Source organism: Bos javanicus, chromosome 7 (assembly GCF_032452875.1).
Source record: "Bos javanicus breed banteng chromosome 7, ARS-OSU_banteng_1.0, whole genome shotgun sequence".
Classification (NCBI taxonomy): domain Eukaryota; kingdom Metazoa; phylum Chordata; class Mammalia; order Artiodactyla; family Bovidae; genus Bos; species Bos javanicus.
Window position 1 is genome coordinate 24,164,809 of NC_083874.1, and position 12,297 is coordinate 24,177,105.

General features: G+C 34.9%; 1 protein-coding gene across 1 annotated transcript in view; it reads right to left on the minus strand.

The window, feature by feature from the left end:
* Nucleotides 1-12,297, minus strand: part of ADAMTS19 (ADAM metallopeptidase with thrombospondin type 1 motif 19) — a 266,648-nt gene that overhangs the window by 98,089 nt on the left and 156,262 nt on the right. The gene's annotated exons all lie outside the window — the stretch shown is intronic.

The window sequence follows — 12,297 nt, forward strand, 5'->3', positions numbered from 1 at the left end:
TAAACATTATATTTATTATATTTAGAATATGATTTAGTTTAATATATGAACTATTGTTTGCATATATCATTCATCAAAAATTTATCCAGGAACTAATTTTAAAGAATGCCTAAATCAAACAGCTTCTCTGTAATATTTTTGACTCTTGAAAATAAGCAGAGAGGTTAACTGTTTATCATGTACTTTTGTGGACATATTTATATTTGAATTAGTGGATATCTAACCTGAAGATTTTAGTTCCTAAAAGTTTTCTTTTTCCTCCAAGACAATCTTGTTAATAAAATTTTATAATTATGGGGTCAAATGATGAATTTTCCACCAAAGAAGAATTTTGCTTTATTTATTTTCAATAAAGCTTAGTTGTATTGTAACATGAATTATTTTAATCAAGTTTGTTAGTTAACCAATGCATACTGAACTAAAAAACAAATCTTGTTTATGTTGTAGTTTTAAAATCATGCTTGCTTGTTGAACACTGTTGGTGGTCTGAATTCTGACCTTCAACCATTATCTGCTATTCAAAACAGCAGGTACTCTAATTGATTCCCACTTGAGGCACTGAGAGCATAAAAGCAAACTTGGCAGCTTTTCAAGATAAGCACAGTCATGTAGAATAAACCTCTCATAGAGGAGATCTCTTTCCTCTTTATGTTCTATAGTTCTGGGATCTTACTGTAAGTAAATTATAACCTCATTGTGAAAGGTAACTCAGATTCAGGATTTCAAACCAAACTGTCAAAAGTGAAAAAATAAAATATGGAAGAAATGGGATGGACTGTTTTCACCTTGAGAAGTGTAAAACCTCAGATATGTGATATTAGAGCTATGTAACACCAAACTCTTTCTTAAGAAGGGTTGTGTATTTTGTTAGAAGCAAATGCTCTCTGTGTGTTTCACAGGCCAGAGTCAAATATTCCTTTCAACTTAGTGAAATCTCTTAATATGTCGATTAAGAACTTTAATACTTAAAATGCTGTGCAAAGGAATCCAGGACAGAAATGTGTAATCCAGCTTCTCCTAACAAACTAACAAAAATAATATAACATTCTTTTTTTATTCCTCTATAATAAGAAATGACCATTAAAAGCATAAATGAAGTTGGATGTTTATCTCAAGAAGGCTTTTAAAAAGTTTACATGAAAAACTATATCTTTTCAATGGAATAATTTAAATGGAAGATTAACAGTCCATGTATAGATATCATAAAATTTATCTTCGAAGACGTGTACCCATTTTTTTATAGCAAATAGATCCATTAACATGTTCTAAATTTTATGTTAAAATAAAAAATATTAAGTGCATATGCATGGAAGCAGCAATTAAATATTGAACATGTAACTCCTTGTTTGTCCATAAACTATCTTCCAAACTACAATTTCAAGAATGTAATGTCTGACTGTAAGTGTAAATCAGTATGGGATAATATTTTCAAAAATAATTTTTCTATCAGAGAGCACCTTGGTATTATTAAAGATGAAAAAGAGGACAAAGTAAGGGAAAGAGAAAGAGAGGTATTCAAAAAATAGAATACAAAGGTTCAGAAGAAATAAGAAAAAGCTGAAATGTAGTTCTTTGTGGAAAATAATAAGTGAAGTTGCTCAGTCGTGTCCAACCCTCAGCGACCCCATGGACTGCTGCCTTCCAGGCTTCTCCATCCACGGGATTTTCCAGGCAGGAGTACCAGAGTGGGGTGCCATTGCCTTCTCCAATATTAAAACTAATCAACAAAAAAGAGAAGGCAAAAATAAATACTATTAAGAATAAAAAAAATGAAGGGACATCTACTGATCATGTAAAGGCTTACAGAAATAGGAAGAGACACTGTGAACAACTTTACACCAAATAACTTTACAATGTATATGAAATGGAGAAATATTTTTTAAAAATTTACTAAAAACTTGGTAAAATGGATCCAAGAAGAAATAGAAAAGTTGAAACTACTGTGTAACCACAGAATAATCCAAAGTGATTATTAAAAATCTTCCCACAAAGAATAGAACTGATCTAAACACTTAAATTCTCAATTTACATAAACTATCTAAAGAACAGAAAAAGAGATAATATTTCTAAACACACATCATGATGCCCAAACCAGACAGCAGTTTGAAAAGAAAATGAAAATAGTGATCTACTTAATTTATGAACTTAGATTGAAATATGCTGCACATTTTTTGACAAACTGAATCCCCAGCAATCCATGAAAAAAATGTAATGTACCATCACAATCATGTTGGGTTTTTCTTGGAATACAAGGCTACTATAATATTAGAGATTTGGTTAATACAATCAAGTACATAAAAAGTTCAAAATCTATGATTTTTGTATCTCTCGATATGCAGCTTGTGACACAATTCAACATCCATTTGTTAAAAAAAGTTAGCAAACTAGCCACTGAAGGAAACACCTTCAAAGTTAACGGACATCTGGACATCTATCAAAATCTACAACAAACATCACCAAAAAACCCATAAAATGTTGAAAGTTTCCTTTTAAGATTAAGTAAATAGTGAAGATGGCATCTTGGGACAAACATAAAAAAAAAGTGAATTTGTGATGTATTCATAGTAGAGAGAGGAAGAACATAACTGTCAATCTAGACTTACGAACTCAGCTAAAATTTTATTCAAGACTGAAGGTTAAATAAAGACTCTTCAAGGAAACAAAAACTGAGTGTTTACTACCAACAGATTTTCCCCAAAGGAACTTCTAAATGTTATACTTCAAGAGGAATATGATCTCATAGGGAAGGGCTGAAAAGCACTTGTGAACCTGACAAAAATGGTGATAAATCTAAATAAATATTTACTACATAAAACAATAATAATTGGACTTCAGTCATTATTATAAACATTTTTAATAGGAAGAAATACTAGAAATCTATCACATTTACATCTCAAAAACTTTATCCCTTAGCAGAAATAATTTGACCACTGACAGCTTAGTAAATTTGATCTTGTCTACTTCACTTCCTTCACTCCACATGCTTCATGACTGCTGGTGGTAGAAGTAGAGTAACAGATGTCAAGAAAAATATAGTCTACGGATAGCCAACAAATGTAGCAGCAAGCTTCAAAGGACCCCTCATTAGAACACATCTTGGTGTGTTAAAGAAAATCAAGGAGTGAGAGAAATATAGAGAATGAAGAACTGTCGATACATACTCAATGAATCCCAGGTGGTGGTGAAGGCAAAAGAAGGGGGAAGCAGACGATGAGATGGTTAGATAGCATCACCAACTCAATGGACATGAATCTGAGCAAACTCTGGGAAATAGTGAAGAACAGAGGAGCCTGGCATGCTGCAGTTCATGGAGTTGAAAAGAGTCAGTCATGGGGACCTAAAGAGTTGGACACAACTGAGCATGCATGCAAAGAAAAGAATAAAAAGTGAGAAGGAATTGTTTGAAATATTTGAAAGAAAAATGATCCAGACTTTCCTTGTAAGAATGAGAAATATAAGATAAAAATATTCCCCTTCTGGAATGGTGGGATAAGTTCCCAGAAGACCAATCCTCCTGTAGCTAACAAACACAAACTGTGGAATGATGGCAAAAACCAATTTTCTGGTAGTTTCAGAATGTAGAACAAAGGCAGATCAGCTCTTTAGGGGAGCTTAAGGAATCAGCACAAGTTGAGTTCATCGTCTTTGTGGCTTTGATCTGACAGTGGATTGTGGTCATGGCATGACACAATGGTTAAAGTAACACACGCCATCTTTTTAGACTCATGAAGACAGAAACGGATGCGGTCAAAGCTGTCAAAACTTGAAGTGTTAGTTGCTCAGTCATGTTCAACTCTGTGTGACCCCAGTGGACTGTAGCCCACCAGGGTTCTATGCCCATGGTGGGCTGCCATTCCCTTTTCCAGGAGATTTTCCTGACCCAGGGATCAAACCTGGGTCTCCTGTATTGCAGGCAGATTCTTTACCATCTTCTTTAGCCACCAGGGAAACCCCAAAAAGAAGAGAGTCAGAGAAGCTTATAGGTCTTTCTGTGGCATCTGTACCATGCATGCAAGGGACACACTCGAAATAAGGAAAAAGTGAGCTGATGTAACATATGAAGTGCTATCCACAGCAGATAAGATAGTTTCCAGTTTGATTCTAACAAACTTAATTGTTTGTGAAAACAAAACTCAAAACACTCTTTGGAGGAATATAACTAAATGCAGAGTATGTGCTGTGACAGGGGTCAGTAAACGCTTTCTGTAAAGTGCCATACAGCATATACTTCAGGCTTGTGGGCCATGGGATCTCAGTGGCAACTATTTATCACTCACTGTAGTTTGAAGGCAGCCAAAGAAAATGTGTGAACAAAGGTGACTGTATTCCAGTCACCTTCTGGAAGTTTTAAATGTATAAAACTTCATTTATAAAAACAGGCCACCAGTACCTAACCCAGAGTTTGCAAAAAAAAAACTAATGCATTGATATGTAACATGTTAATGTATTAATAATGTAGAATGAAAACATGTATATACAAATAAACATTCATAAATCTTCTGAATAGCTTGATTCATAATAGCTAACATACTGATGTCTACTAAGAGGTGAACTGATAAACACAACAGTTTATGTTGCAGTGGAATACTATTCATCAAGAAAAAAGAACTGATCAGTCATACTCATAAACAGATATAAAGAATGTCTGACTTTTGAATGTATAAGAAAATGTCGTTGTAAATGTAAAGCAGTAGAGGACATAATCACAAAAAATAGAGCATAAGTATAAAACACAAACAAGTTGACAAAAATTTTTATAAAACTAATTTAAATCAACATATAAAGTGTTAAACTAGCTGATGAAAATGCCAAAAAATTATTACATTGGTCTAAATACAAAAATACAAAATCTAGTGATTGCTTTTCTCTAGTAAACATATCCATCTAGCCATACTCATATCTGTGATTCTATTTTATCTGGAAAGGTTGAAGATAAAAATGTGATAAATATTAACTAGGATAATGGTTTTAACGACATACAAAATAGATTTTACAGCACAAGCCATAAAACATGCAAAAGAGAAAAACAGATCAACAGATAAAAGTCATAAATATGTATGTACCTGTAATATAACCAAATGATATATAAGGAAATAATTGACAAAAACACAGAGAAAAATAAATCAGTTGTTAGAGTTGGGTATTTGAACACATCTGTTAAACTTTTCAACATTAATAGATCAGTCAAATAAAAATAAACAGATATTTTGAATAATAATATTAATATGCTTCAAGATTTAGTCACAGATAATGAACTTTAAAAACCATACATTCTTTAGCAGAAGACCTAACTAGCTATTTCTCCAAAGTAGACATACAGGTAGTCAACAGGCACATGAAATGATACTTAATATGGCTAATTACTAGGGAAATGCAAATCAAAACTACAGTGAGATATCACCTCAGGCTGGTCAGAATGGCCACCATCAAAGAGTCTACAAATAAAAAATGGTGGCGACAGTGTGAAGAAAAAGGAGCCCGCTTACAGTGCTGGTGAGAATGTAAAGTGGAATGGCCACTATGGAACACAGTTTGGAGGTTCCTTAAAAACTAAAAATAGTTACTATATGATCCAGCAATTTCACATATGGGCATATATCCAGAGAAGAGTCCCAATTCAAAAAGATACATGCACCTCAATGTTCACCACAGTGCTAGTTACAACAGTCAGGACATGGAAGCAACCTAAAGTCGGTTGACAGATGAACTGATAAAGAAGATGTGGTATGTGTGTGTGTATTTATGTATGTGTGTGTATATATATATATATATATACACGCATATATATGAATATTATTTGGCCATAAAAAGAATGAAACAATGTTATTTGTGGCAACACAGATAGACCTACAAATTATGATATAAAGTGGAATAAGTCAGAGGAGGACAAATATCATATCACTTACATAGGGAATCTTAAAAAATGAGACAAATGAACTTATTTACAAAACAGAAAGAGACTCACAGATGTAGAAAACAAACCTATTGTTACCAAAGGGAAAAGAAAGGGAGGGATAAACTGGGAGTTCCGGTTTAACGGATATACATTACTGTATATGAAATAGAGAATCACTAAGGACATACTGTACAGCACAGTAGGAATTATATTCAGTATCTTGTAATAACCTATAATGGAAAATATTCTGAAAAAGAATACACACACACACAAAAACAAAAATAGCACAGCCTAGTGGGGAAAGTTGATGGATTCAACCACTTGACAACTGTAGAAGGACATTGTGTATAAACAGCTAATGACACACTTTGACACACTTTGTGACATAATGACACACTTTATAAGTAACAAGAAAGTCTCACCTAGAATATAGAATATAGAAAGAACTCCTGCAACTCAACAAAAACAGAAAGCTTAAAAAATGGGCAAAATGTAAATAGGTAATTTACAGAGAAAGAGACCTAAAAAATAAAAGCCCATGTCAATAAGAAGTCATAAAAAAGTAGTGCTAAGGGAAAAAATTAAAGAGCTAGATTATCCAGTCAAGTAATTTGCCATCCAACTCATGGACTCACATACTGCATAGAACTAACACTCAAAGAATAGGATGAAGCTTTGATTAGATGGCAAAAGAGGCAGATTTAATTCCTGGTAGTTTTAACCCACTTATAGGAAGAAAGAATAGTAAAAATCTTCAACTTTACCAATTTTAACAATAATTTATCAATGCTAAATTTATCAACAATACAGTATTCATTTACCAGCAATAAATTTATCAACAATACTATATTCATTGCCCAAACAACTCCTTATCATCAAGAGTTATTTCATGCTAAGGTTTTTTAGTCCAAATTCTTCTTGCCTCTGAAATTTCACAATGCCAAATCACAGAGACTCAATCTTCTGGAATTCTACATAAGGTACTTATTTCAATGCCAGGCTGTTCATTAGATCAAATGAGAGATTTTAGAAGTCCTACATACTTTGATGTATCAAGTCAACATAAGAGAAATTTACTTTTTTTTAAATTTTATTTTAACTTTACAATATTGTATTGGTTTTGCCATATATCAAAATGAATCTGCCACAGGTATACATGTGTTCACCATCCTGAACCCTCCTCCCTCCTCCCTCCCCATACCATCCCTCTGGGTCATCCCAGTGCACCAGCCCCAAGCATCCATTATCGTGCATCGAACCTGGACTGGTGACTCGTTCCATATATGATATTATACGTATTTCAATGCCATTCTCCCAAATCATCCCACCCTCTCCCTCTCCCACAGAGTCCAAAAGACTGTTCTATACATCAGTGTCTCTTTTGCTGTCTCGTATACAGGGTTATTGTCACCATCTTTCTAAATTCCATATATATGCGTTAGTATACTGTATTGGTGTTTTTCTTTCTGGCTTACTTCACTCTGTATAATAGGCTCCAGTTTCATCCACCTCATTAGAACTGATTCAAATGTATTCTTTTTAATGGCTGAGTAATACTCCATTGTGTATATGTACCACAGCTTTCTTATCCATTCATCTGCTGATGGACATCTAGGTTGCTTCCATGTCCTGGCTACTATAAACAGTGCTGCGATGATAAAACTGGTCTTTCTATGGTACTTTAAGTCACCATATGATTCAATTACACTGGAAAGTTTTTTATACAACATATATGTAACTCACAGTGTGCCTAGTCCAAAACTCAAGGCTGAATTTTAAGTTTCCTGGAGGCCTTCATTTTTTATTTTTCTTTTTTAGCAAACTTTCTTCTTTCACAAATAATGTAACCCTCAAACAGACACTTCTTATTGATTCTGAGGAAGCATCCATACCTCTGCATTCTTAGCCAGACAAATTAATTTTAGGTAGCCATGAAGATAACTTATTGCAGTTGTAGCTGGCTCAGGCACAAGGTGCCAGATGGACTGGAGGTACCAATGCTCAGGACCCAGGAACAAGGCTATCCAAGAATTTAGCGTATTCATGCAAAAGAGTGAGCAACTATTGCTGAGGGGTGAGATGTTTCACAAGCATCTCTACAGCTATGCCTTTAAACATTTTGCAGATGTAAGCTGCTATTTCAAGGGTAAATTTATGTCATTAATTAGATCAGCACATACATAATGTTGGAGTCCCTAGTGCTTGTATATAGCTGTCTGTTAGGAAGAATAGAAGAGCAGCATCCAACTCAAATACTGTGGGCCAACTGCCATTATCTCAGATTGCACCAGAAACACACATGTTGAAAAGTTTCTATGAATTCTTACTCCTGCAACTCAACACATATTTATAACTTATTGGAAATAAGATGGTCATAAGGATATCTGATAACTCATGTGTAAGCTGTGAAACATAAGTTATATATTCTTATAAGTTGTTTTTTATGTAGCTATTGAATGAATATCTTAGAAGGTTACCTTCGTATTCTCTGGACACATTATACAGCTAAGAATCAGTGAGTAATTGATTATTATTTTTATGAGTAAAATTTCAAAGCTATTATTCCATCATTCAGTTGATTCCTTTATTGCTTTAACAAATACTTACTGAACACTCTTTAGGAGACAGAGGTACAATGATAAAAAGGACTGATGATGCTTTTGAGGTTATGGAGCTTGCCTTCTAGGAGATTTGTTTTGGATAAAGTCTAGATTACAGACTGGTAGATGTGGTGACTTCACATGTTTCCACCTGAAAGTGTAAGCTGCTGCTGCTGCTGTCACTTCAGTCGTGTCCGACTGACTCTGTGTGACCCCACAGACGGCAGCCCACCAGGCTTCCCCGTCCCTGGGATTCTCCAGGCAAGAACACTGGAGTGGGTTGCCATTTCCTTGTCCAATGCAGGAGAGTGAAAAGTGAAAGTGAAGTCGCTCAGTCATATCCGACCCTCAGTGACCCCATGGACTGCAGCCTTCCAGGCTCCTCCGTCCATGGGATTTTCCAGGCAAGAGTACTGGAGTGGGGTGTCATTGCCTTCTCTATGAACGTGTAAGAGTGTGGCTTAACTCACAGAATTCTTCTATCTCCTACACTTATAATTACTTCACTTTATATTTTTAACTTCTACCTCCTGATACTCAGGTGCTCATGCATGTCAAGATAACTTCAAGTAACACTGTCCCAAACTCAGTGGGAAAAACAGCTATTGCATACTTTTAGACTTCATTTTACTCCCCTTGTCTTCAGCTTTTGGAACTTTTAAACATTTCCACTTTGAAAAATGTCTTCACTTAGCTTCCAAGATCTACTTTCTCTTGGTTCTATTCCTACCAATAGACTTCTTCAGAGTTTTAGTCATAGCTTTCTCCTTATTTTCCTAACCTCCAAATAATGTAGTGATTAAGTTCTCAGACTTTGAGTGTTTCCTCTTCTAACTCATTTCATAGTGTCATAAATAATTTAGTATCATGAATTCAGTATCATCTCCTTGTTGAGGGCTTCTAGATATCTATCCTGGACCTACTAACATCTCTACTTGGATGTCCAATGGACATCTTAAACTTAAAACATGAATCTAACTCCATTTTAGGGCATTTGCTATCTGTTTCTTCTTGTTATATTTTTCCCAAGATAAATGTATGGTTTGCTATCTGACTTCCTTCAGATTTCTAAACAAACATCCCTTTCTTTAGGAAGCTTTCTCAGATTATCCTATATAAAATAGCACCATTCCCACTCTCCTATCCCTGGTTGTATTCCTTACCTTGCTCATCCGAATTTATGCTTCTCCAAAACATTATTACCAAATGGCATATTACATACGTATTTACATATTGTCTGTTTCCCCAGCTAAACTTCAAGCTCCATGAAGGTGGACGTTACTTCCTACTGTGTTATTAGTACATAGAACAACGACTAAAAAGTAGTTGGAACTCAATGTATACTTTATACTTATCAAATCAATGATTAATTTTTTTTTTTTTAATTTCTTCTATGGCCCTATCTACCTACCCACCTACCTGGCTACCTACCTACTTACCTAATGTTTTGCAAGCTCCACCAGTTTGGGATGGAAAAGGTGATTTTTCAAGGCTGGTATCAGAATGGTGTTTTGGATTTTGGAACTTAAGTCCAGCCTCTTAGCCCTAAGAGACTTTAAGAGATAACACACTTCCTCTTCTTGTTCTATAACACTTCCTCTTCTTGTTCAATAAATTGTCGCTTAGAAGAAAAACAGGTTTGACTAATGTTAAACCACTAATAAGAGACAGAACCACTGTCAGAGCCCAGGCTTCATGCCTTTGCAGTTAGTGCTCTTCAACCTAAACCCTGACTAGGAGACGTTGCTTTTTCCTGGTTGCCCACAGCAGCCCAAATCTTTCTGGCATTATTTTAAAATTGTCCTTAATGAAGATTATACACAGGTTGAACTAGAGAAAAATCTGGCTTTAATTCCAGGGACTGTATAGTCCATGGGGTCGCAGAGTTGGACATGACTGAACGACTTTCATGAATAAAAGTGTCATATATATATATATACAGATACGTATATGTATCTGTATGTATGTATACACACACACACACACACACACACACACAATTTCAAGGGAAAAAAGGAGAACATTTCTGGATACTTAAAACCTAAAACTTAATTCTGTTTGCAAAATGCCTAGTTTAAAACAAAGCAACATCCTAGGATATTAAGAAACAGAGCCTGATGGGCTACCGTCTATGGATTCACACAGAGTCCGACACGACTGAAGCGCCTTAGCAGCAGCAGCAGCAACAAACTGTTACACTTTCATCAAAGGTAGAAAAAAAATACATGCAGGTAGGTTAGTGAGAAGCAACAATATGAATAGAGCAAACAGCCTAAAAAAGGTTTTTAAAAATCAATTGAAATATTTCTTGACCCTGATAGTGTAGTGCTCTAGGGAATAAAGAAAATTCAGTTTAAACACAGGATCTAATCTAAGGATTTTCTCAGACAAAAGACAATGTAAAAAAGTGTGAATTCCATAAAAAGCAGTAGAACATAGTAGGTGCATATACTCTGTTCTTTGGATTTGCATCTAGCAAACCCTCTTCATAAGCGTAATCACTTAATTGTGCTACTTTAACTTCTACAAGACTCAAAACTGCTAACCTATAATGTAGAACTGAATAATAACTATGGCATATAATTGCTGTACGAATTAAAACAGATCATAAATATAAATATAGTGTCATCCACTTTAAAGTTCAAAATACTGTGGAATGATACTAGTAAAATTTAACCAACTGCAATATAGACTTCAAAATAATTTCTAAAATTTTTAGAAATAGTATTTATGAAAAATGATCTAAAATTAACCAAAATTATGTTTGTAATTGATCATTTGCTGAGTTTTTCTAAAACTTCAGGTACTTTGTAAAATGTAAACATTTTCCATTGTTCAGCTCTATCAATTTTGTATAGCACATGAACTGAAACCATCTCCTGACCCAACAGTACAATAGCAATCATAGACAGCTTACTGTTTTCCAAAACATGCTAATTTCTGCATGTAGATGTGTCTACCTGCAAAATCAAACTATTTGACCTCAAAACATTCATTTTACCATGATGATTCAAGAAAGAAGATTGTGACCCAATTTTTGATTGTGTAAAGTCCGTGGAGGTAAGAGTGGAGTGGATAAGATCGGTAGATGAGATCAGAGATATTACGACAGATAACAGATGGTCAACCTGGCTACTATCATAATTATCACACCCAATGCCAAGGTCCAAGCATCCACAGGTCTGCCACATGTGAATCCTGTGTATCCACTCATAATCACACACCTATATCAATTCCTCTGGAGGTCTGTTGTTGCTGATGATTATTACAGTCTACACATTCTTTCACATGTCACATTTAACACAGCTCCAACTTCTTTATACATTCGCCTATTCTAACCTTAAGTCAGATATTCACTGAGTGCCTACTATGTGTCAGCCACTGGACTGAACACTAGAGAAACACTCTGCCCTCATGGAGCTTACACACTAAGGTAGAGAGTTAATAAAAGGAAAATAACAACAATTCTGATAAGAACAACAAAGCAGAGAGAGCATAAAATATGTCATAATGCCATATAATCTTTTCCTTATGATGGATTTTAATTATTCTGCCAGTAATTCAAGACAGCATTATCTTCAACAAAGCAAAACTCCTTTCAGGCAATCAAAGAAAGTTAGGTACAGTGAAATATAGCTATCAATTCACTCCAAGCATGACTATGAGTTTGAGCCTGAAATACAAAGAATGTGCAAGCATGTGTACTAGAAAGGTAGGAAGAAATGGGCAGCAAAGGGATGAGCTGCAGGAAGAGAGCCAAAAAGAGAAAAGGAAGGCTGCTGCTACTAAGTCACTTCAGTC